The 26546-nt window shown below is 47.7% G+C and overlaps 1 long non-coding RNA gene across 1 annotated transcript in view; it reads left to right on the top strand.

Moving 5' to 3' along the window:
• The window catches only part of LOC131278383 (uncharacterized), a 61781-nt gene extending 36035 nt beyond the window's left edge, over positions 1-25746 (top strand). The window contains exons 2-3 of the long non-coding RNA XR_009185699.2: positions 25319-25459; positions 25549-25746. This is a non-coding gene — a long non-coding RNA (uncharacterized lncRNA). The remainder of the gene's footprint in view (positions 1-25318; positions 25460-25548) is intronic.
• The last annotated feature ends 800 nt before the right edge of the window (positions 25747-26546 follow it).

Genomic DNA, 26546 nt, shown 5'->3' with positions numbered 1-26546 from the left:
TAGGGGCAGGTTTCTTTAGAATTAGGACTTGGATATGGTTACTTCCATCTTTTCGTTACTTGACACCTGTGCTTCCCCCCACCCCTTTTCAATAGCTTCCTTGTACCTTTGGCTTTTATTGAAAGTCATTTCAAATCCTCTTTGAAAAAGAGTATGGTCTAGATAAAAGTGCAGAGCTTGACACATGGTGACCCCTCAACAAGCACCAGATTGACTGACTGACCCAAAGTGTCGCTCTAGCAGGCGACAAACTGACCAACTCTTGACCTCCACGCTCCTTATGCCGGCAGGTCCGCTTCTAGCGCCCTTCTTTCTGTAGCTGGCACCACCATTCGCTCACGGCAGATGTCCAGAAGTCGCCCTTGATGACCCTTTTTTTCCCAACCCTAACAGCTGACCCTTTAGCAGAGCCCGTCAAGCCTGTCTCCAAAGTGTGCGGGGAATCTGGCCCGACGCCACCCCTGCACCCGCCTCTTGGGGCTTCTCCTCCCACGCAAGCTGGGCCGGCCCCTCGCCCCGCTGCCCTGGCCTGGAACCCCAGGCTCTCAGTGCCCTCTGCTCTTTCTGTGTCGGGGAGACCCAGCTCTCGCCATCCATTCAGGAACGCCCCCCTTCCCCTCTTTTAGGACTTCTTTTAAGGTCACTCCCTCGAACCACCATCTACTCTCAGTGCACCCTGTTTATTTCCTTTATAGAACAAATCAGCCTGTAATTATATCTGTATTTAGATTTAGCTGTATATGTGCAAACACACATCTATGTCTTTTTCCATTTGCTTGTTTCATTGCCTGTATCTCCCATTGCACTTCAAATGTCATAAAGACAAGGACCTGTCTGCGTGATTCATCTAGAACAGTGCTTGGCACATAGTAGGTGCTTAAAAATATTTTTAAGTGAATGAGTAAGTGAGTCCAAGCTCATTCTCAGCATCCCTTAAATTGATGTGAGTCCAGCCAACAGTTTGGATTGAGGTCAAAGTAAAGTGCCAGGCTTGGAAAGCCCACCTTTAGAGGCACCGAAGAGGCCCGGTTGAGAAGCAAGCTCAGTGCAGGGGCAGGACAGCGAGGGACACAACTGGGGCGTGCGCAACCTCCCACGCTGCACGCAGGCGGCAGGTGCCTCAGAGCAGGCCTTCTTGCCACTCTTCTTTCTGTGGTTACCTGTGTTCAGTTACAGAAAGCGCCCCACGAATGTATTGGAACCAGCCAGACTGCATATCTGCAATAAACCTGTACTCTTAGACTAGGGAACTAAGCAGCTCTGAATAAAGGTGGCTTCAGCTCAGGGCAGTCAGAGAACTGTGGCATCCTGATTCCAGCGCATGAGCTTCGGGAGGCCATGGAGGAGGCAGTCGAGCAGCCCCCAGTAAATGAGCGCAGAGCAGGGAGGGAACAAGACATTCATCTTTATCGAGGTGGGTCCTCGATAGAATCTGTGAAATCCTGTCCCTTCCCCTGCCCTGCGGTCCCTTGACCTCTCCATAGGGTGCCTTAGGGGCCAAAGTGCAGTGGCGCCGGTCTCTTTGCTAAGTTTTATGAGTGTTCTTTGAAAATCAGTTACATATACCCCAATCATTTGGGGTTTACTTGAGGTTCCAGAAACTGACTTATTCTCAGGTTTAATATTAGTATATCTGGTTGATCTGTGTCACAAGTGTTGAATTTTGGTATATCCTCCTAACCTGTGAACATTTTCAAGCATGCAGCAAAGTTCAAAGAATAGTGCAATGAACAACTGTAGGCTGTCCACCTAGATGTAACAATTGTTAATATTCTGCCATCTTTGTTCTTTTTTTTTTTTTTTTTTTAAGATTTATTTATTTATTTAATTTCCCCCCCTCCCCTGGTTGTCTGTTCTTGGTGTCTTTTTGCTGCGTCTTGTTTCTTTGTCCACTTCTGTTGTCATCAGCGGCACGGGAAGTGTGGGCGGCGCCATTCCTGAGCAGGCTGCTCTTTCTTTTCACGCTGGGCGGCTTTCCTCACGGGCGCACTCCTTGCGCGTGGGGCTCCCCCACGCGGGGGACACCCTTGCGTGGCACGGCACTCCTTGCGCGCATCAGCGCTGCGCATGGCCAGCTCCACACGGGTCAAGGAGGCCCGGGGTTTGAACCGTGGACCTCCCATATGGTAGACGGACGCCCTAACCATTGGGCCAAAGTCCGTTTCCCGATCTTTGTTCTACCTATCTAGTTTTGTTTTGTTTTGTTCCTTAACCAATTGAGAGTAAACTATAAACATCATGGCACTTCACCATAATAAATATTTCAGCTGGTATCTGCCAAGGACATTCTGCTATATATCTACATATCATTATCATACCTAATAAAATTGACTTTAATATCATTTATTATCCAGGCCATATGCAAATTTTCCCATTTGTACCAAAGATATCGGCTATAAGCTGTATTTTTTTGTTTTTGTTTTATTGTTGTTTGAGCTAGGATCCAATCAAATGTCAACATATCAACATGTTGGTTGTTGTCTTTTTATCTTTGTTTTTCAAAGATTTATTTTATTTATTTCTCCCCTCCCTCCAGCCCCATTCCCCCCATTGTCTGCTTCCTGTGTCCCTTCTCTATGTGTTGTTCTGTGTCTGCTTGTGTTCTCATTAGGCGGCTCCAGCAACCAATCCTGGGACCTGGAGTGGGAGAGAGGTGACTACTCTCTTGTGGCACCTCAACTCCCTATTCTGCTACGTCTTCTTATTTTCTTTCCTCTGTGTCTCTTGCTCCGTCCTCTTGCTGCGCCAGCTCTCCGCGTTGGCCAGCACTGCTGTGTGGGGCGGCTTTCCCGCACTGGGCAGCATTCCCATGCAGGACAGCACTCCTGCGTGGGGCAGCATTCCCCTGTGGGCCGGCACTCTGCATGGGCCATCTTGCCCTGGGCATCAAACCCTGGAACCTCCTATATCATAGACGGGAGCCCAATTGGTTGAGCCACATCCATTTCCCTCTATATCTTTTTTAAATCTAGAACAGTCTCCCAGCCTTTTCTGTTATGACTCTGATTTTTTGAGGTGCCCAGAACAGTTGTCATATATAAAACCCACATTCTGGATTTGCCTGGGCTTTGGATTTGTTTTTAGTTAAAAACCAGTGTTATAAACCAAGGAAAGAAACTGCCTCTGTTGATGATCAATTTCCTCAAGATATTGTCTTCACTTAAAAAGAAGTTGAGGCAGCTTACAATAATAGAAAATCTGTTGAATAAAAGAGAAGGATTTTTTTTTAACTTATAGAAGGATGGCTGTGTAGGAGGGAAGGGAAAATATGCTACAAACATTTATTAATGTGGTTAGTAAATGAAATGTGAAATTTAACTCGGAGCTTTCTAGATGCCAAAGCAAAAATGAAAAAAAGGAAAATGTTGCTATTTGGTCCAGAGAAATATGCTATTTCTCCAGGAAATATGAGCTTTACTGGCACCAGAACTACAAAAATAATTTGCCCCGTGGATACTTGGCTAAATGATCTCAAACAAAACAATGAGCAGCTTCTTTCCAGCTTCATAGATGACTGAGGGACATTCTTCACTCGGCTGCTCTTTATCACAGGAGGTCAAAGCCAAGGTCCCAACATTGAAACGTGATGCAGGGAAGTCATTTTGAAGAGTCCAGTCTAGGTGGGAGAGCAGGGCAGGCCCTGAGGTCGGCAGGGGCCTGGGCCTGACTCACGCGCAGCATCACCCACTGCCTCCGCTGGCCATCCCCGGGTGGGTCCTCGGAAGCCGACAGGTCCCGGCTGGCCCCTGGACGAGAGCCTCGGTGCTGAATCAAGCGGGTGCGAGTGGACCTCAGTGATCAGGCTGGAGAACCCGAGCTGTGGCCTCCTCAAGGTAAGCCTCAGGCCAGCCGGCACTCTTCGGTGTGTCTATTTGAACTTCAGAAAGCGCCTGCCAAAATGACAAAATCCATCTTCTTTCTGATAACCATTTTTTGAGTTGTGTATTATAATAGAGAAACAATTCCCCCGTCATCCCGCTCCTCCAGCAAATCAGCGAATGCGTATGTTTTTGTATTCCTTTCCAGTTTTAAAAATATTTCCACATAATGTGTAAGCAATTTTGTGGAGCACTTTTTCTCCCTTCATTTGGTGTGATGCGCTTTTTTCCATTACTGCACCGTCTTTACAAAGTCTTTTTAAAAAATAGATAAGCAAGTGTCTGTTGACTCCACGCACTGTAATTTAAGTACCCGTTGTCCTATTTTTGGACAGCGCATGTTGCTTCCCACCTCCCTTTCCTCCCGGCATAAATCCCACTTCCGTGCCTGTAATTGGATGAGAAGATGGATGGCTCACTTAAGTTCTGCCATCGTCCAGGAGGAAGGCGAGCGCGTTTCCTCTTGCCACAGCCCAGCGTCCAGCTCCTCAAAAAGTTTGGTCATGTTCTTGAAACTTAATTGCTGAGGCCGGGGCTGGGGCATGGGCTCCTCTCGCACAGCGTGATGCTGTCACCTGCGCTGCGGGACCTCACGGGTGCGGGGAGGACCCCAGGGCTGGGGGCGCCCCCGCGGTGGGGCGCGGGCCCTGGAGAGGCTGCCTGCTCCTTGGGTGGGAGGGTGGGCGCTGCAGGGCAGCCCTGGGCTGTGCTGAGGAGGGGGCTGTCTTGGTGGGACGGTACCGGGGCCGTCTGGTCACCCCGGCCCCTCTCTAGGGCAGCTCCCCCTGAAGCACGACGTGCAGCGTGGGGAAGCATGACGCAGGACCTCTTGTCGGCAGCCACACTGCGCGGCGTGGCACTGGCCGCTGTGTGCATCATCGTAGATGTCAGCTCTGCAGCTCGCAGGCTTGCTGTCCCTGTCGTGGCTGGCCCCGGCTGCCCTAGCATCCCCCTTTGCGCCTCCCCGCGTTCGACCTTGGGTTTTGCGCAGGTGCCACCCCACTCCCGAGGATCTAGGACTCCCCAGAAGCAGGGATTCTGTCTTTCAAATAGTTGACTCAGTAATACAATGTCTATTAATATTAAAGTATTAATTTCCTCTAATGGATTAGAATTTTAAAAAAGAAAGAGGGGGAAGCAGATGTGACTCACCTGATAGAGCATCCACCTACCATTATAGGAGGTCCAGGGTTCAAACCCAGGACTTCCTGGCCCGTGTGGAGCTGGCCCATGTGCAGTGCTGATGAGCACAAGGAGTGCCCTGCCATGCAGGGGTGTCCCCTGTGTAGGGGAGCCCCACGCGCAAGGAGTATGCCCTGCAAGGAGAGCTGGCCTGCACGAAGAAAGCACAGCCCACCCAGGAGTGGCACCTCACACATGGAGAGCTGACACAGCAAGATGACGCAACAAAAAGAGACAGATTCCCGGTGCCACCGAGAATGCAAGCGGACAGAGAAGAGAGCAGACAATGGGGGTGGCAGACAGATAAATAAAATAAATCTTAAAAAAAAAAAAAAAGAAAGGGGATTGGGTGTAGCTCAGTGGTTGAGCATCTGCCTTCCATGCGCAAGGTCTTGGGTTCAATCCCCAGTACCTCCTAAAAAAAAAAGTAAAGAAATACTGAGCTATTTCTGTTTCCCTGTTTCCGACATGTTGTATGCATGCCAGGTTTTACTTATTTATTACAAGAGTATTGTGGCTGCCCCAGCTCTGTGTCTAGTTCTCTCCTAATCCAGTCCTAAGCGTTTCCTCACGTGGCTCCAGTGTCCTGCCGTTTTGACGGGCTCTGTTGTGTTGGGAGAGCAGAAGGACCTGCCTTTCCTTAGCTCCCCACTCCTGGGCGTGGGAGCTGGGGCCCCGCGCAGGCTGTGAGCATCTTGACGCGTGTGGAGCACCTGGCCTGTGGGAGGCCTCCTTAGATGGGGTGGAGCGGGTGTCCATCTTCACTGCTGCCAGGCTCAGCAGCCTGGGTGCTGAGAGGTGACCTGCCCAGGAGCGCCCTTCCAGCTGCACGAAACTGAGCAAGCTCACCCCACCTGGCCCATCCCTGGCCCTCTCTCTGCAGCTCCTCCTTCCCACACTTGCCAGCAACGTGCAGCCAGATGTGGGACAGTCCTGCCTGTGCCCAGCCCTGCTCGCTCACCCACCAGCCCCTCTTGGCTTTCTCTGCAGTTGGTTACCACGCTCTGGAGTTTCAGACCCTGCTGCATCTCCTTGTTTTATGGCCAGTAATTTCACAAGTAGGATCCCAGGTGTTAGATGTGCGCGTCTCTGGGTGCTAGTAAAATAAACCTTGATCAAACAAGGGTGTCGTGACTCAGAGAGTTGGATAGTCCTTAGCACACCCTGTCAATCAAGCACCAGTACAGATGTTGCAAGTTGAGTCATTTGGTAGCAGTCACTTTATGTGGTCACGGAGCCAGCTGTGCATAGTGGGGAGGTGGATTTTTTTATTTTTCCTGGCAAATATATGCCTGATCACAACTTCAGTATTTTTCCTTTCATCAAAATACTGATTCCTCCTTTCACCAAACAAAAGAAGCCTTTTGTTTTTCTTTTCTTTTTGTGTTTTTTGTTTTTCCTATCCTTATGTTTTTCAAATCCACTAAACTGGCTTTCTCGTGAGAGTTGATCAAATCAGGGTCTCACCGTTGACACGTATTGGGAGCACGTTGTTATGGCTAGCCTTCTGTCCTCATGAATGAAATCCTCCCCCTCTGTTGTGATGTCCTAGTACTTCTGAGGGCTCAGAGGAGGCAGACATGCCCTGAGGTTGGCTTATTTCAAGTCTCCCGGTAACTTGAGGTAGAACTGGAATCACTGACTCCCGACTGAAGGCTCTTTTGAGCATGTCTCACTCAAGCACCGTTTTTAATAGCTCGTATCCTTTTCAAAGAAAATGTTTTGCTATGGGTCAAATGAGTTCTTTTGAAAAAGAAATTGAATGTGGTTCTTCATAGTTGCCTGGAAAACGTAAAGGAAGCGATGACTTTTTGACGTTTATGTACTTCTTTCTGTGGCTAGAAACAAAGAGCCTGAGCAACCCACATTTCCTCATTTGTAAAATAAGCGAGTTGGACTAGATGAACTCTAGGTTTTATGGATGAGTAATTCCATTTTTCCAGAATCCACTTGACTTTGAAATGCCAAGCCTAGGCTCATGCAGACATACTGTAATATCCTTAAGGGCTGTGTGTTATAATGAAAAGTAAACAGATACTTGATTAAAAATGTTAAAAATATTTTTAATTACACAGTTAATACTGAATATACTCTCCTTAATTAAAAAAAAATAAACATTACAGAAAAATACTAAGGTCCGCTCCGACCCACAAACCTAATTTCCTCCAGCTCCCCCCAGATACTCTTATTGGTTTGGTGTATATAATATACAGAGCATTTAAAAATGCATTTACAGATATATATGTGTGTCCCTACCATATATTTTATTTAACAGAATTGTTTCACAAACTTGCTTTTAGAGAAATGTATTTCATTTTTTTTTTCCAGTCAGCAGTATGTCTTAAAACTCTTTTCATGTTAGTTTATGTAGATGTACCCCCCCTTTTAAAAATTTAGACTGTTTGAAGAATTGCATCTGGTTCCCTCCCCCCGCCCCCCAGGCCATCCTCCTTGCCTCCGCCAGGCTCATCTAAAACAGGAACTCCTCGTCTGTCTGGATTATCACCTCTTCACTACCTATTGGTTCTTCTAAGCCCTAAGTAGTCATCACCTTTTCCGTGAGGCTTTCGCCCCTCTGCCTCCATCAGAACTGATTATTCCCTCCACTGTTTCTACAGCCTACACTTATATCTGTTATCACTTGGATTTCACCTAATTACATTTTTATCATCCCACGACTTTTCCTTCCTTCTTTCTGCTTGTTGATCAGCTGTCTCTTCTATCAAACTACCCCTGTGAACAGAGGGACCGTGTTTGTTTTTATCGGGCTGCCCTCCACTCTGGTGCAGGACTGACATACAGTAGGTGCTCAGTAAAGGTAGATTGGATCCCCACATTGGGCACAGGGGCTTGTCTGAGGAAACTGCTGCATAAAGATGAGGGTAATGTCCCAGCCTGTGATGGTTCTTCAAAAAGTGAAACATAAGTAGCCTACCCTCTGATGTGCAATTCCACTTGTAGATGTGTCCCCAAAGGAATTGAGGAGGGGGACGCATACAGGCGTGCACACCCATGTGCACAGCAGCACTATTCACAAGAGCTGAAAGGTGGCTGCAACCCGAGGGCCCATCAGCAGGTGGATAAACAAAACGTGGGACTATTATTCAACCATGAAAATGATGACGTTCTGATATGTGCTGTCACATGGGTGAACCTTGAAAACATGCCAGACATAAAAGGTCAAATCTGATTCCACTTAGATGAAATATCTAGCATGGGCAGACGCAGAGAGACAGAAGAGGATTAGAGGTTACCAGGGGCTGGAGGTTGGGGGATGGGAGCTATTTATTGCTTAACAGGTGTAGAGTTCCTCTTTGGGGTGATGGAAAACTTTTGGTAATGGGTAGTGATGATGGTAGTACCACATTGTGAATGTAATAAACACCACTGAGTTGAATACTTAAAATGGAAATGGGATATTTTGTGAGCTCTCTCTCTCTCTGTAGATATATATATAATACCACAATAAAAATTTTTATAATTTTTTTAAAAAGTCCTGGCCTGACAGAAGGCAGGGTTGTTGCCAACCAGCATGTGGCAGGATCCCTGGGCAGGACCGCCCCCCCCCGCCCCCCCCCACCCACCCAAGGGCAACTCTTTTTCATTAGGGAGACCCCAGGTGGCCTGCGGAGGGCAGTCTGCAGCTGAAATGGGATCTGGAAGCTTCCCACAGTGCCTCTACACCTGTTAAAAATAAACCAAACTCTGTCTGCCACAGTTTGTTTTTTAAATAAAGAAAATACACCACTCTCCTTCTCAACCTGCCTTGAGCTAAAACTTGATGCAGAAATTTAATCTTTAACTGAAATGCAGGGTGAAGCATAAGCTAATATGGAAACACTGACCTTTTTAATCATCCTATCAAAACGCACCTCCCTGACAGGCGATCACGCGGTACTTGTAATACCGGGTCCATGTGAACAAAAGGGAGAGGGGATGGAAGCGGACGTGCTGGCTCTGGTGTGTGCATCGTAGAAAAAGCGTCCAGCAGTACTTTGTGCTACATAAATCAGTTTCTCCCTACATTTATTTCACATGCCGTGTGATGCAACTATTTTAGACTAGTCTATAAATACAGTATAAAGGAAGTAGTATGGGAAAATTTCCATGTTTACTATATGGGATGATGCCAGTTTTTTTGCACTACCAAATATAAGTTAGCATATGGAAAAATATTATGGAAAATGTTCTATAGCATCTCAGGCCTTGGACCCTCATGCAAGTTACCAATGAAAAAAAGTGATGGAAAGGGCCCATTTATGGATAAGGATTTGACTTTTGAATCTGTAGGGGAGGTGGGAAGTGAGGGAAAGAAACAAAGTAGCTGCGTACTCTGTGTTAGCAGCCACAACCATATATGAATACGATGGAGAGAAAGTTTCTTAGATTTAAGAAAACCTTTTTTTACGAAAAGATACATCTTTTTGAACATGATTAATATGTCTTGCCTATATGTTTCTGCTCAAATTATTTGTAATTCTAGTGAGGAAGAAGCATTTCTTTCTAGCCAAAACAGCTGTCTGGATGAATACAAATGAGTTTATAAAAGGCTTGAGTTACTAGCGGGGTAAACTCCCGGCAGGTGACCTTCTGTGCTGAGCTGTTGAACGCTGTCGGGCCTGGTCTGCTCTCTCCTTGGGCTGCGTGCATGGAGGGTCATGGCAAGGTTACCACTCACTCTGCAGCAGACTCTGCCTGAAGGAGAAATGGAGGGCAAGGGGAGTGAAGAAGCTGCTTCCAGAACCTTCCACCGCTCCCAGAACCTTCTGTAGCTTCCAGAATCTTTCACCACCTTCACTGTGCGGATTCTTTCACTGAGCACAAGCTATTTGCCAGCAGCGATCCTGGGGTACAAGCTGAATCACCTCATCTCTAGGACAGGGACAGATGATCCCTACTGTGAGATCTCAAGGGACCCATCTTTTTCCGGACTGGCTGACTGAGAAAGGGACTCCAGTCCAGTTCTTTGACTCTGCCTTCCTGTGAGATCGGGGCAGGCTGGAACCACGACCCAACCAGAAAAGCAGAAACTGGGAAGTAACCAGGTCACCTTCTTTCTGACAGTGGAAAGTCCAGAATGTTCCAGAAAGAAAAGCTTCCGGGCCCTTGGCTTCCTCAGTGCACAGAGGTTGGACTGTGGGACCTGGGCAGGTTACTTTTCCTCTCCAAGCCTCACTTTCCTTAACTGGAAAAGGATGCCAATAATGGTACTAGCTCCAAAGGGTGGCGGAGGTAGTTCCATGATGTAAAGTGAGGAAGACTCTTAGCACCCTGCCTCTCACATATTAAGAGCTGAATAATTAATCAGGTTTTTTAAAAAAAGCTGAATAAATGTTAGTTGTAACTATTCATACTATATTAAGAATATTATCATTATTAGTTATTCATCTTTTTTTTTTATGGTCTAAAACGTATATTTAGAATTAGCCAGCTGGACTCAGTTTAGATGATCCCAATTTTGTTGGCAACCTCCAAAGCATCATCATCAGGAGCCGGTTGGACATACGCCTTCTTCTCTCCCTCGGGCCTGATCAGAGTGTTGAACTTGGCCACCCAGTGTCCTGGAGCTTCTTCACAGCCTGTTTGATCTGGCGCTGTTGGCCTTGACATCCACAATGAGCATAAGCGTATTGTTGTCTTAAGTCTTCTTGGTGGCCGACGCAGTGGTCAAGGGGAGCTTGGTGATGGCCCAGTGGCCAAACGTGTTTCTCCTGGGGGCGCTTTCCCGAGGATATTTGGGCTATCTCCTGAGACGCAGAGTCTTAGGCCACCAGAAAGTGGGTGACGTGTGGGTCTTTTTTGTGTGGCTGTGGACGCCTGCCAGGGCTGTCTTCTTGGCTTTCAAACCTTTCTTTCACTTTGGCTTCAGTTTTGGGAGGGGCAGGTGCTTCCTTCTTCACTTTCAGGTCCATCTTCATGAAGAGGATGACTTACTCATATTTAACAATATAGGAGAACACTGGAGAGCTGAGAAGATTCACCTCCAAGACTGAGATTAGAGAAGTTGAAATAAAAGGGTGCATTTATAGTATAAATGACGTTGTGTCAAATGTTGATGAGCAATAGCTATTATTTGAAAGAGTAAAAAGTCTAAGCCCATTTCGAACAAGAATTAAGTATGTTTGAGTCAGATGATAAAATTGGATTTTTGTCTACTGATTTTTGTGCCACCTCAACTCTGCATCAGATCTGGTGCATAGAAAAGAGACAACCAGACCATGCGGCCAAAACCAAAATATCTGAGAGCCCTTCCTAAAATCTGAGCTTAATCTTTTTGCACAGCCAAAATAGGTTTTTGGGTTTTGTTTTGTTTTGTTTTTCTGAGTAACAGAAGAATAAGCAATAAGGAAAACAAAAAGAAATTAGGAAGTTAAATTTAGCTGTCCTGGCCTTAGCAGTGATGATTCTTGTTTCCTGCCAAACACAGTGAACTGTCATTTCTCCTATTTTCTCCCTGGAGAGCTAAGAAATTACTGCATGATAAGTCATTTATCTTTAATTCAGGTACAATCAGGATATAACCACATATTACCCAAAATGGGGAATTCATGCCACATTATTTTCCATTGGTGAGTAATAGACGGGAAATGGGAAATGTCATTACAAGGCTGGCTGGCCATCTGGTAAAAGCCTCTCTTTGAATACAGCAGCTGATCTACATTGAAATATTAAAGCAACAAAGTCTGAAGCTGTTTTGCTTCTCCAGGGAATGTCAGTTCATGCATGGAGGGAAGGCAATAAAGTCCAATTATTCCGAACGCGGCTACACAAGGCATATAAAAATTATCTCATGTAGAGTAACTCTAAAACTAAGTATTCTTTAAAGTATCCATCCGTCACTCCAGGTAACAAAATCAAACAAACTGATCAATCTCTAAGGAACTACCCATTAATCAAAAGGTGGTGGTGAGATGTTGGCAATTTTTCATTATTCCAAGTATAATATTTTAAATCTGACATGCTGGCGGGGTGGTCCAAATATATGAAATTATCACGTCTGGAAGGAAGGATGCTTAAGTGTAGTGCGTTGGAGCATTGTGCATTACCTGTTTATCATGGGCCCCCAAGCTTTCCCTTTCAAGGTGCTTGCTTTCATCTTATTTGGGGGGCAGGGTCCCTGCACCTGAAAGTCACACCAATAAGAGCTTGGCTCTTACTCCTGAGCATGGCCGAGACTTTGGGAAACCCGTGCTTTTCCCGTGGTCCCAGAGCCAAAGTTGTGCCCGTCAGCATCCCCCATCAGGAGGTCGACCTGTTGGCCCCGCCTCACAGAAAGGAAGCGTGTGTGCGCTGACGGGGTTTCACACACTCATGCCAGGAGGCTGACTCCGGTAGTGAGATGGATGGTGCTACTTAGTAGGTGATGGTGAGACCCGGAGGAAAGATTAATCATAATTAAACAGAAGCGAGACTGGGCTCAGGCACTATTGCCAGGGCCAGCCTCAGGAGTGCCAGGAGCCAGCGGTGCCTGGCGGGATTTTAAGGTTATTTGAATGAAGACAGCTTGAAGGAGGAGAAGGAGAAGGGGATGGGGAAGGAGAAGGAGGAGAAGAAAGAGGAGGAAGAGGAGGTGAAGAAGGAGGAGGAGGAGGAGGAGAGGAAGAAGAAGAACAGGAAGCAGCAGCTACCACCATCCTTCTCTGTTTTGATTTTCTCTACCTCAGGAAAACACCAGCCGCCCAGCAAGTTCTCCTGGCCTTTGGGATCTCCGAGTCAAGAGAATTCAGTCTTTCCTGGATGCAGCTTTGCCGGGAGGAAGGGGCCATGTATGTGGTAAAAGAGACCTCGCGCTAGGCGCTTCCTCCAGGTTCTGGTCCCAGCTCTGGGTGGCCGTGTGACATCGGTCCAGCCAGCCCCCCTCCCCGAGGCCCCGCTCTAGCTTCTGTAAAACGGGAATGTCGAACCAGATGGGGGATGGCAAACTCTGACGCGCGGGCCCAGTGCTGCCCCCACCTGCTGCTTTAATGAGGTTTTACTGGAACGCAGCCACGCCCCTCGTGTACGTGTTCGCTCCGGCAGCTTTCGCACTAGCAGAGTTGGGTAGCTGTGACGGGGGCCACGTGGCCCACAAAGCCAGAACTGTGTGAGACGCACTAGTCCTTTGGGCAGCAGGCGGCGCCCAGCGAGGCGATCTGTGGTGCCCCTGGCTCCTGGGGGCCAGTTCAGAAAGCCGGCCGCGCCTGGAGAGCCCGGGTGTGGCTCACAGGCTCCGCTCCCATCGGGCTGCTTGGGCAGGCAGGGGCTGTGCAGCCTCTGAGGGGCCTCGTTCTTGCCCTCCCACAGGTGGCAGCCAGACTTGTCACCTCCTACTTGGGAAGTCACCGTCTGGAAGCCTCTGCCTCGTTTCCAAAAAAGCCCCCTCAGTCCAGCCTCACTTTTCCCTCCAGCCTCACGTCCTGTTCCTCTGCCGCCTGCATCTGCCACCTTGACCAGCTCCTCACCGTCCTGTGACCCCATAATCTCCCCCTTCCTGACCCCTGGACTCTTCTCCTGGTTTGGAACCTTCTTTTTCTCTCTGCTGCAAACCTGGCCCCTCTTCATCCTTCAAGACTCAGCTCAGTGTTCACTTCTCCATGAAGCCTTCTGGTCACCCAGCCTCTCAAACTCCCCCAGCATATTTCAGTGGACGCATGCTCATTCTGGAAACTTCCCTTCTGGCTCCATGCAAGACCACGAGACCCTTGGTATCAAGGGCTCTGTCTTATACTTTTTTGGGAATCAGTACTTACATGTCTATTGAGTGATTTGGCCGGGCCTTCTGAATAAGACCTTGGTATTTATTCTCAATGACAGAGAAGTGATTGGGTCATTTTCACAGAGCACCTTGCAGTTGTGAAGGGCCTGCCTCAGCTCTATAAAGGTCCACAGAGAAGCTTCTGTGGGCAGTGGGAGATGTAGAAGGCTCTCAAAGGGCCCGGAACTCCAAGGGCATGAATCAAGGTTGACTAGCCGCCTAGAGTGAGCTAGAGTCAAAGACCCCTGTATCTTCAGTATGTCCACTGTGCACACCAGTATGGACTGAGAAGCAAAGTGCATCCTGGTCCTCACATCCATGCTCACAAGCCCAGTCCCACTGTGTGCCACTGCCTGGTGCCACAGGGCCTTTGAGGGGATATCTCTGTCTGGGTCCTGTCTATCGCCCACTCGTCCTGCTGGAAACCCACCAGTGGCCTTCTCTGAATGTAACATTTGAATATAAATGGCAGCATTCAACCTAGTGGGCCCATGTCCAGCAGGTTCTGAACATATAATCCTCCTATCACGTGATGCCCGTATTGACCCTTCCCCGAAATGCTGGACAGAGGCTCTGAATCTGCCTTGCTTGAAGGCCAGGGTGGCAGGGGAGCTCATTTCTCTCCATTATTGACTCCCTCATCTCTGACGCAGGTTAAAACTAGAGGTGGATGGACACTGCCTGCTGTGGGTACTGACCTACAGGACGGCTCCTTCTGTCGTAGAGGGCAGCAAGGCCCTGGGGTTGAGGTCATGTGTGCCTCGTTCTGTGCTTGGGACAGGAGCAGGAGAGGAGGGCAGAGCTGATAATGTCTGCTCCGCTGTCCTGTGGTTATCACTCAAGGGACAAGTGGACTGGAGCATGCTGGAGTAGGCAGGGCAGGGTTGGGGCGTCCCATCCCACTTGCTGGGAAGGGCACCTTATCCACTTTCTGCCTAAACTTGGGAACTTCCTAGATTATTTTTATAATAATTACATTTTATGTCTTGAATGCAATCCCTTATTGGCAAAAGTTTAGGTGAATGCAAATCATCAAAACAATTTACTTAAGAACGGAATGTTTCTTCTCTGTCTCTGAGTCTCTTGCACATCTAGATGGAATTTCAAGAAGAGATGGATCAGTGTTTTCTAACACCTGGGGCGGCCAGAGCAGGATGTGTGGGAAACCAAGGTCTTGGTAGAAGCCGTCGGTTTGCTCAGTGCAAAGGTAGTGGAGAGGAAACAGATGTGGAGGTGACCACGACAGCAGTCTCGTGCTTGTGGGCACAGGCATGCTCCCTGGAGCAGGGCCGGGTGCCAGCCGGGGTCAGGGGAGTGTGCATCGACAACAGCGAGGGACACTGGACAGAACCGGGCATGCAGGCAGAGGGGCGGCCCAGGTGGCGTGTCCTGCTGGTCTCTGGTTTAGTCTCTGCAGTGATGCAAATGTCTGCCTGCCTCTGTACAGCCCATCTCCTGTCCCCCTTTCCCTTAGCATCTTCTGTCTGCTCCCAGAAATGACCCAGGCCAAGAACTCTTGCTGTGTGGTGGCCCACGCAAGGCCTTAAGGTCCAAGGTCCTGCTGCTCGCGACTCGGTCACTGTGCCGGGCACACTGCTGGTGATTAAAATCACCCAGCAGGTGATTAAAATAGAGCAGAAGGCATCTTGGAGGAAAAGCTACACATCTTTCCAACTTACCTTGAGCAGAAAAGGCCGAAGTTTGGGAAAGAAAGAATAATCCACACTTTCCTCGAAATTCAAAATTGTGGCTTTTAATTGATGTGTGGAGCTCCGGGGACAGAAGCATCTTCTTGCAGCGTTCTCGGGTTACCTCCCCGCATCTGCATCCTGTCTCTGAGGACACCATATATCAAAGGCCCCTCCGAAGGCTGTCCTGGGAGCGTGTCAAAACGAGGGCCGCTGCAAGGGGCAGCATCACCGCTGTCGCCACGTGGGGCAGGTGGGGCCCTGGAAGCCTCTGACTCCTCAGGGCTCTAGTTGGGCAGCGTTTGTGGGGCTTTGGGCGGGGGTGTTTGCCAACCCCCAGCCCGTCCTGGGGAGCCTTCAGCACCCCACATTTAATAAATGAGGACAAGGAAGAGAGTATGCGCCAGGTCAGGACACACCGGGTGGGGCTGAGTCACTCCCCTGTGGCTCCAATCGACTTTCTTTCACCGCAGGCCCCGAGCCCGCCATGGGTGGTTCCACGTCTTCTCTGACAACGTGGGGTGTGCACTTTGGGAAAGAGAGGCCAGAGGGCTAAGTATGACTCAATTACGCTGGATGAGAGAAGCCGCTAGATTTTTTTTTCAAGATTTATTTATTTATTTCTCTCCCCTTCTCCCCCCATCCCAGTTGTCTGCTCTCTGTGTCCATTCACTGTACGTTCTTCTGTGTCCGATCATATTCTTGTCAGCAGCATGGGAATCTGTGTCTCTTTTTGTTGCGTCATCAGCTCTCTGTGTGTGCAGCACCACTCTTGAGCAGGATGCACTTTTTGCACACTGGGCGGCTCTCCTTACGGGGCACATGCCTTGCGCGTGGGGCTCCCCTACGCGGGGGACACCTCTGTGTGGCACAGCACTCCTTGTGCGCATCAGCACTCACCACATGGGCCAGGAGGCCCTGGGTTTGAACCCTGGACCTCCCATGTGGTAGGTGAATACTCTATCATTTGGGCCAAATCCACTTCCCAGCCTCTAGATTTTATCATCAGCCTAGATGCCAGGGAGCCTGTTGTCATCTCAGTGTGGGAACCAGTTTACTACACAGAGGAATCCAAAACATTTCGCTTGGAGGCGTAGGCTTTTATTTTTTAAATCAAGGCAGGAGGTTGGTTTTAGCCTGTGTTCTGCTGTGGGTAGAAACCCCTAAACCTGTAGGCATGACCCTGGCCCTGCCTTCCCCGTGAGGCGCCGACTATCCTCCTCAGAAGGCTGGTGGGTGAGGGGTCACTCCACCGAGGGGCAGGGCCCGCACCCTCTTGTAGCGTTAGGGACCCCAGCACAGTATTATCTCCGCACCAGGGGCCCCGGGACCCCTTCAGAAGGTACCCAACTCCCCCGCCCAGCGGTGACTTGTAGCTTTGGCCCGCATGCTGAGGCCTGAAGACATCTGCCCTCACAGACGCACCTCTGGGGCCTGGAATAGTATTTCCCTGGCAAAAAAAAAAATTTTCCAAGCCATCTACGGGACTCAATCTCAGGATTTTCTTGGAATGTCGTGCAAGTATGTATTTTTGCCATGGGAAGTTCACATAAAGCTCAGGAGCAAAGGTCTGTGTGGCTCTGATTGCAAGACGGTATGTCTAAAGCGAGGTTTCTGTACTAAGTGGCTCTCTGGCAGGTCACATGACTCTCTCTTCCTGTGCATCGGTAGGCCCAGGAAAGGACGCAAACCACCTTCGTGGCCTGTTCCGACCCATTGCTTCCCGCTTTCCATTCCTCTATGAGTGGAGGCAAGAAAGTGTCAGGTGATGCCCCGAGTTGCTCTGGAACATTCTACCAGCCACGTCCATGTGGGTTGCTCAGACACTGCCAGGAGCCCGTGGGATGTTCTAGTGGTTTCAGAAGCTGATCGTTACAAAACATGGCCAAGCTTTAAAATCTCTACTACTCAACACCTATCAAAAAAAATTTTTTGGGGGGGAGAATTTTCTTCCTTTCTGAAATGACAGCTTTTCGAGAGAGACTGGCTTTTCCCCAAGCCACTGCCATTTCAGGCACAGCTCACACATCGAAGAGAGCAGCTGCTCAGGCTTCGGTGTCCCACCTTCTCGAATACCCCCTTAGGAGTCAGGCTGTAAGACAGGAACCCATCCACTGGGGAAAACTGAAAGGAGGACAGTGTTTCTAGAGACACATGGACTTGCTCCTGCCAAATGCTCTGGTAAAAGTGACTGACTTACTGGGCTTGTTTTCCATTCTCTCCCCGGGCTCCCTGGGAAGCTTCTCTGTGATGGGAAGTGGATGGAGGGTGGAGCTGGCCAGGCCTTGGGAAGAGGCGGTGCTTTCCTCGGGCTCACTGAGGCCCTGGTGGATTGTTTAGAAGTGTGGAGCCACCATCTGGGAGGCCAGGACTCTACTCACGGGAGAACTGAACTGAGTGGATGAAGGTAGTGAAGTTGTTTCGGCTAATTGCATCCACATCGGCATTCTCCATTCCTTGGGGTTAGGGAAAAAGACTTTGGATGAAAAGTTTCTGTTGTAAGAAGGAAGGAGAAAGGAAGGAGAAAGGAAGGAGAGGAGGAAACAAGATTGGATGTATCAGGAGATTTCTACTCTTTCCTTTTACAGCTACTATGTGGCTTACGTATGAGAATGTGGTGATGCAGTTACTTTGTGGGACTAAAAAGTAATACAAGAATGTGTCTGAAAGAGGAAAACCTGGTACGGCCCGCCAAATACGGCATGTAGAGCCAGTGTGGAGAAGAGCTTCCTTCTTGGCAGCTGCACTGAGCGAGCGCCTCACAGCGTGAAGGTCGGGGATTTGAACGTTCAGAACTGAGCCCAGGTCTTGTCTCCTACTGGACTTGGATGGGAAACCAGAGAAGCTGAAGGTTTTTACTGATACCAATTGGGAGAGAAATAACCTGGAAAGGAAAAAGGAAAAAAAAAAGGGAACTAGGTTTTGCTAGTCCCAGAGCTGCGGTTGGAGTTCTCGTCTCCACCCACGAGAAGCAAGCTCGCATGTTCTGATTTGCGCCTCTCTAGAAGGGCTTGTCAGCGTTGGCCTGGCAGTCACATTAATTTTGTGGCTGTAGGTCTCTAAGTTTGGGCTTTCTTGGGACAGAGACCATGCCTCCTCTTTGCCCTACTCCTTAACCACGTCTACTAAATGTGATAACTGGAGTTCAGTACACATCAATTGACGTACAGTCTACATTTGTTGAATTAAACTCATCGGCGCATGAATGTGAAAGACATTTTTTGAGCTCAAAAAGAGGTGAAATTTGCAAAGCACAGGAATAGGTACAAGGTTCTGGGTTCAAATCCTATACCTCTTTTTAAAAAAAACAAAAATCTTTATTTATGGACACTGAAATTTTGAACTTCCTCTCATTTATATGCATCATGAAACAGTATTCTTTTTTGACTTGTTTTCAGCCATTAAAAATTGCAAACACCCTTCTTAGCTCATGGGCCCACAAACCAAATGGCTGTAATCCGTCAACCCTAATCTAGTCGTCTTACAAACTCACATTCCTGAAACTTCTCCCATCTTCCTGGTCAGCTAATTTAATCCCACACCTGACTTAAGCAGCTATGGAAGTGCATCTGTTTGGAATTGCACTTGGCTGGACATACAAGGGAATGCAGATCCCAGTGACCAGTTAGGACTTACTGTTTTCTCTCCTAACAAGAAATCTGGAGGTGCATTTCAGGGCTGGGGCAGTGGCTCCAAGGTGCCATCAGGTCAGGGACAAGGATCCTTTTTTTTTTTTTGGTTCAGCCATCCTCCGTGTGTGCTGTGCTTCCCCCAACATCGCCCCCGCTTCCCAGGCAGGAAGGTGCGAAGAGGAAGCGGCAAAGGGCAGCGCCAACAATTCCGCTCCCTTTTAAAGGATTTTCTTGGAATCACAAACTAGCAGCCTTCCCTTCAATTAATTCACCATAGTTGGGTTCCATTGCCATTGCGAGGTAGCTGGAAAAAGCAGGGGGCAAAGAAACCAAGCACACGAGCTGTCGAGCAGGCCGTCATCCCAACAAGGCTGGAGTCCTGCTCCTGAGAAGGAAGGTGACAATGCGCATAGACGAGCAGCCACAGTGTCTGCCTCCTGGGACGTGTCTCCAGACGTGACTTGATCATCTCACCGGCGATCTGAGCTTTGCAGGGTTCTGTCAGCAAAACACCCTTCTCCATGGCCTGTGCGACCAGCAGGGCAGCACACAGTGGGCCTTGGAAAGAACCCAGATCTCACAGTGAAGATCAACGGGATTTTTCAAGAGGCATCAGCCAGTTGCTTATTAGTCCATACCTCAGGGATGAAATTTCGCAAGAACAATCCTTTTTGGTGTGCCTCCAAAGAGATGCCCACTTGGCATTCAGAAAAGTCTTATTGCCGAGAAAAACATTCTCGCTCCCGACTGTCCCCTCCCTACCTGTGCGACCCCTCATTAGTCCCCACCCCACCGTACGTTACCGTCCTACTCCCCTTCTGTGTCAGTTCCCAGTCTGACCTCCACCCCCCCCGCCCCCACTCGCACACCCAGGAATAGAACTGCTCCCCTGGCCAGGCAAGGACCAGTGGGGCTGCTTCTCAAACAAGGACCAGCTATGGACTTTTTCTGAAGGCTACTGCCAATCTTAATTGAACTCGCCTGGCTCCCATCCCCCTAGAACTCACCATGTGTAAATTATAATTGAGTCAAGGCTGCAATAAATGTTAATGGAAGTGAATCAAATGGAATCCTTAATAAAGTGCTTCTCAAAACTTTTTTACTCAGCAGAAACATTTTGATATTTGAATCCTACAGAAACCCCAATGTAGGAAACACATGTAATATTTTATTAGTAAAGTTTTATTTTATAAGTTCAAATTTGTACCTTTTGTATATTTTGATGAAGACAGAAATCAAGGTGGAAATCCCAGATGACTGTCAAAAGGCGGTTGGTTTAAACTGATCCAGATGCTTGAAAGAAGAAAGAGAAGTTTCTCTTCTGAAGCAGAACCATCGACAATATCTAACGGTAGTTTATATTCTTATTCGTAAATATAAAAGCCAGACAAGAAACATCAAAAACTCACAATAAATGATAAATATGACACCATGATTGGGCCTGTCACAAGTTGTTTTGACACAACCTGGTTATGTAAAAGCTTGCTGTGATGACAGCGTGTTATGGCTATCCTCCCACAGTTTCATGTGCATGGATAAAAGCAAGGCTGACTTTTTTTAAAAGATCAATGCAGGAGCTACAAAATTCCTAACCGCCGGCATATTTGCAAGAAATGCAAACTCTCTCACAGAGGTTCTGGAAGAAGCCTGATTCCCAGGTGGGCACAGAGAGTAAGTCAAAGGAAAGGCCAGTTTGCCTCGGCTGGTCCCTGATGTTTTGGCAGTCAGTGTGTTTTACAGTTGGTGAGCGTGTGCTGTTTTTATTAGTTTTTCTGCAGTTAGAAACCAATTCAATAGGGTTTAAGTTGAGCATTTGCAACCCCTGAAACACCTTCCTTTCACTTTTGGAGCTCTGTAGAGCCTCTGAAAAACCCAGGGCTAGGTTTTTGTTTGTTTCGTTTTTTACCTCCTTTCAGGGTTTGCATGTAAGAATAAGCCTTCCCTGACTTCACTGCAAGAAGCAGGCAGGTTGATGGATTTCAAGCTGGCGGCCAGACCAGAGAAAAACAGATTTCAGTGCAAGGGGAGGAGCTCAGGGCACACATATAAACCATCCTTCCTTAGGAGAAGGTAAATGAGGAACCCCATTCCCTCTCTCCCTCTGCCTCTCCCTTTCCTACACACACACACACACACACACACACATACACAAACACAGCAAAACTTCATTTCTCTGTTCTCCCTCAAGGGGCCCAGCTCCAACCTACTGTAAGAGATTATCCTCCTTTAAAAACTTTTAGATCAAGAGCAGTTTGGGGTCGCTGGAGTTTAATTCCTAGCATTGCATTTGGGTAGACTCATCTCCAAACCAATCAAAACCATCATCGCCTCTGGTGCACGTTGTTGTGCATCCTGGGCCATCTGCAGTGGGCTTGCTCCCCACCCTCCCCTCTTTCCCACCACGTGGCCCTTCCAAGCCACTGTGGGACTCTGGACTCTGCTGCAGCCTGGCCCCAGGGCTGTGCTCAGGCTGCCCCTGCAGCCTCCCTGCAGCTCTGCAAGGCTCCAGTTCTGCTCAGCGCAGCTGCTGCCCGACCTCCAGACTTGCTTCTGCTCTAGGAAGATGCTAACGTTCTCCTTTTCCACTCCACCATGACAGCTGTGGGAACACAGCATTTCCTCCAAGTAGACTTCAGTTGCAATGGCTCTTTTGGCATCCCAAGTGCAGTTCCCACCTCTCTTAGGAACTTGCATCAAATACTCCAAAGGCCAGACTGCAGAGCCACTTGCATGATGCCTTTTTCCCACATTCTTGCAGCCCACTAGCCATCAAGATGCCAAGAGAAAGAACATCCCTATTTCAGTATGAGTCCCTGCCTCCCCCAAGTCTCCCTCTCTCCTCCTAACCCCAAACAGGCCGTGACTCCTTCTCTGTCCTAGAGTAGGTCCTAGTTTCCAGGGGCATGTCCCTTGGGGCCCAGAATCCCCTTGAGGTGCACCCAAGGGGCTTAAGGACTCTATCAAACAAGGCTCCTGAGAGGTTAAGATGTATTCAGCTGCAAGTAACAGATAATTCCACTTTGACTGGCTTAAACCAAAAGAAAACTGTGCCCTGCAGTAGGGCAGCGCAGAGTGGGCTGATTCTGAGGCTCAGTGATGTCTTCAAGGATTCAGTTTTTCTCCTCTTTCTACTCTGGTCCTCAGGCTAGCTCTATAGTGCACCAAGATGGCCGCCACATTTCCAGGAATCACACCCAGACACTGCCATCTCCATTAGGAGAGGTGCTTTATCTCCTTCATTGCTCTTGTTAAGAGCAAAGAAACTTTACCCAGCAGCCCCCCATCAGGCTTCCACTTAAACCTCCCAATTATATCACATGAGCAAGCTCAGTGGGAGCAGAGGGAATGGGGACCACCATGCTTTGGGTTTTTCAGGTGTCTCCTGAGGCACAGGACTGCATGGAAATGAGAGGGTTCCTGAGCAAACCTGGGATTCTGCAAAGGAGGAGAAAGGGGAGAGAGGGATAAAAGTCGCAGCTTGTGAGGTGTGTACAGCTCCAACCTCCATACGTCAGTGGCACCCCCTAGACTTCAGTTATGTCTTTTTTTAAATTTTTATTTTAAGTAATATATAAATATTTTCTTGTTCTAAATGATTTGCTCAGTTCATAAGTAGATGGAGTAAGAAATGAAAGGGTCCCTTCGCCACACTCCCCAACTTCACTTCCCTCCCCAAAAGGAACCTCTGACTCTTTAATTTTTACAGAGATGCTCTCCTATTCAACTATTAGCCTTTTTCCACTTCTAGCTCATGTAATCCGTGTCATTCACTTTCCTGGCTGAAGAGTATTCCATCGTCTTGTATTTTTTTAACAAATCAATTATATTGATACATATTAATGAAGCATAAATCCATCCAAAGTATGCAATCAATGGTATTTGGTATAATCACATATTTGTACATTCATCAATCATTCTTACAGCACTTCCATTATTCCAGTAATAATAATAAGCAAAGTTCATCACCTCTCTTCTCTATGCTTCCCCTGCCATACATAGCAGTTACTTTTTCCTTCTCTCTAATATATTTGTATTTATATTCTGCAAAAACAGTCTTATATATGCAATATCACCCATATTCATGTTTTACGTGAGGTTTTACTCTCTCATACAGTCCCATGTTACAGTTTTTAGCTTTCCTTCTAGTAATGTACATGACCTTAGACTTTCCCTTTCAACCACTAGTTACAAACACCATGATGTGCTTTCACCATTTCTATTGTCTTGTACTTTTAACTAGTTTTTCAACCTTGTCCCTTATCTCCCTTAACTAGATTATTAACATCTTGTGGGCATATTTGACTGTCTCAAAGCACTTAGTACATTATTATCTTACAAAGTAAAAGTCATTTAATAGTTACTAATGGAAGCTCCCCCTTAGCCACATAAGTTGTCTTAGCACTTCTGACTGCTTCAGGTGGTGCCCTCTGCCAACCAGTAGAAGGGACACCACAATCTATGAATTCATGACTCTTCTGTCCACAGACAGAAGGACGGTCAGTCTACTTTCAACTGTTCCTCTGGCAAGGTTTTCTGGCTTTGGGATGGCCCGTGATCTTGGGCTCCCTGAACAGGCGGTCAACTCAAGGCCCTTGGCTACTCCGCAAAGTTATACATTATCTCTTTGTTCTGCTCACATGGGAGCATCTGGGCAAAGTCATTAACAGTCAGCACTTCCTGGAGAACCATTTCAAGGGCTACTAATGGTGTTCACAGACCGTTAAGCTGGAACAGTTATCCATATGCCTAGACACACATTCTCAACAGAACTTTCCAGGCTTTTTTTGTGGCAGTCACAATTCCGACTACATAAAATAAGTTAAAACTGAAACTACTCTTGACTCTTTTTTGGGGGGGGAGGTGAGAAATTATTTCAATATGAGGCTACCGCCTCAAAACAGACCAGCCAAATTTGGAAACTGGGATGAGCTTCTTGGGCAACCACTTTCCAAGCAGATGGCGGCATTGAGGCCTGCGGATAATGTCAATGAGTATCTTCTCCAGGCCTTATACTTCTGAATCAGTCGAGCTTCCTATAGTAGCTGAAAAAAATTACCATTGTATAGGAGCAAAGGAAAGCAACACATGGCTCGCAGATGTGTTCCTTGCATTGGTGAGAACTCTCAAAATTTGGGCCTTAGCAGGGTATTGGGAAACATGGAAAGAAATCAAGCAAAGGAATGATATTGAAATTAGTTTATGTCCTTCGGCTGATAAGTAGAAACATTTGAGCCATCATTTTCCTTTAATAATAATTATGAAAACTCTAGTTCCTGTTACTAAGAAATCTGCTATTAAACTGGGGAAACAGGGCATCTATCTGTGAAACGTTGTACAGGAATACAAGGCAATATGGGATCAGGACCAACTAAATGCCTGCACTGGGTTCAGAAGGAAAGCATAGAGATAGCAAGGCTGTGCCTCAGAAAGGTTGTTCATCTGCCTTGACACACCCTGAAAGAAGCCTGCTTGACTTCACTTACTATGAAAACACAAGCCATGCTCTCTGGTAACTCAGCCTGGATCATCTTTACTGGCTTTCATTTCTTTAAATGAGTCTTTCTTTGGTGGGGTTGGAGGGTTCCCAACCCACATCCTTCTGTGCTTCTACCATCTTCTGTAAATAGCCATGACCATTGAAGAGCTTGATTACCAAACATCTTCCCTTCTCCTCTTACCTACACCTGCCACTGCAACTGTTTTTTTAAGAAAAATATTGTGGGCAGATAGGATGGAATCAGGAGAAAACCTAGATACTTCTTGTTAAAAATGGTTAAGAGGGTTCTTACTAAGCAGGTCAGAGCCTGACCTAGAGGATTTGGTTACCATTCAGTTTCCACCCCCTGTCCTGGTACTGGTGTCCCCAACACCCTGGGTGAGTGTTTCTGTAGACAAATATTTTTTCAGCCCAACATTGGATTATATGGCCACAGACCTTGGGATTCAAAAGGGAAAGACGAAACCTTTGCAGCAACTTGGGCTTTCCTTTTAAGGGGAAGTTTGTTTTCAGAAGTTTTGCTTTAACTGGTCATTAAAGGTGGGGAAAACACTCCTGGAAAATTGAGTTTTCTTCCTCTCCAAGCCTGTCCCTCCAAGCGAAACAGGCACAAGCAGGGTCACAGGGTGCTATACTCCTAACTACAGCCAACTGTTCTTGAGGTTTATAGTTTGGTCCACTTCAGTTTCTCATGTGTTATTTTCTAGGCTCTGCAAGGCCCAGCGATCTGGACACAGGCCAAGAAGTCAAGAACTGTTGAAGTTTCAGTCTCCGTCCTCCTACTACTGACACCAGCGACCACCCAGCCCAGTCAGACCATATGGCCTCTTGGTTTCCTGATGTATGAGGTGGGTAGAATGCTTTCCCCCAAAGAGGACTCCGAGGGATTAATTAGTTTAAAAGTGGTAAACATGTATCATGATAATTATTATTCCAGTTTCTCGTCAAAACTGAACCTGCCAAAAGTAAAGAAAATACTGACACACCCCAAGGGCAGCTGCCTCTGCTTTTCCAGTATTTCCAGTCTGACTGGTGGGAGAAAGTCCAGGGAACTCAGGGCTGCTTGGCCTGAGCCCAGAGATGTATCCACCACATTCGAGGATGAGGGGGCCAAGAATTCAACTGAGCCCTGGATGTAAGTGGACTCTGGGTGTTTATGTCCTCTGTCTGCTTTAGCAAAGGCAGGCCACCTTCCATGAGGCCCAAGGGGACTCGGCATCTCCAGTAGGCAGCTGAAATTCTAATTTCTTTGAAGATTGGCAGATTGTATAGATGGTCAGCAAATAGACTTACAGTTTCTGAGGTGTCAATCCAAAGCCTTTAAGAAAGTAACTGCTGCTTTCCTCCAGGGAAGAAGCCTCAGATTTCTGAGATCGTTAGGGAGAATCCCTATATGGCAGGGGCAACACTGTCTCTCAAAAGTGACTCTGCCTCTCACCGTATTTATCTTCATCCCCTAATAGACGTCGCCATCGCAGCACCACAGCTCCCCTTCCCTGGCTGCTCGAAAACCCCATCCCATCGTGACTCTTGCTTCCATGTGGTGAGCACCACATCCAAACATCTACTCTCTTCTAATTTAGCCCAAAATAGGTCAAAGGGCCACTTTCATCTTTCAAAGTCCCTAGCGGCATTGTGCGTGCAGGATTCGGGTGTGAGAATCGGACTCCTCCCAAGATGGCTGACACCGGATATGCCTGACTCCTGAGGTGCCCAGCGCCGGAAGTGCCCCCACCACTGGCGAGTGGGCCAGTCCTTCCCACAGGGAGAAGAGAAAATCACGTTCTAACAAAATAAGCACAACGGTAGTGCCTAGGGCAGGGAGGCGGCAGATAAACGAAGAGCCCTGCAGGAAGAAAGGCTGTGGGGGAAGAAGCCTTAGACTCTACTCTTTGTCAGGATAATTCATCTTTGCCTTAAATCTGCAGTTCCCTC

The sequence above is a fragment of the Dasypus novemcinctus genome, chromosome 4, assembly GCF_030445035.2.
Source record: "Dasypus novemcinctus isolate mDasNov1 chromosome 4, mDasNov1.1.hap2, whole genome shotgun sequence".
NCBI lineage: Eukaryota > Metazoa > Chordata > Mammalia > Cingulata > Dasypodidae > Dasypus > Dasypus novemcinctus.
Note: the sequence above shows the minus strand (reverse complement) of the source record. Positions and strands in the feature narration are given on the sequence as shown.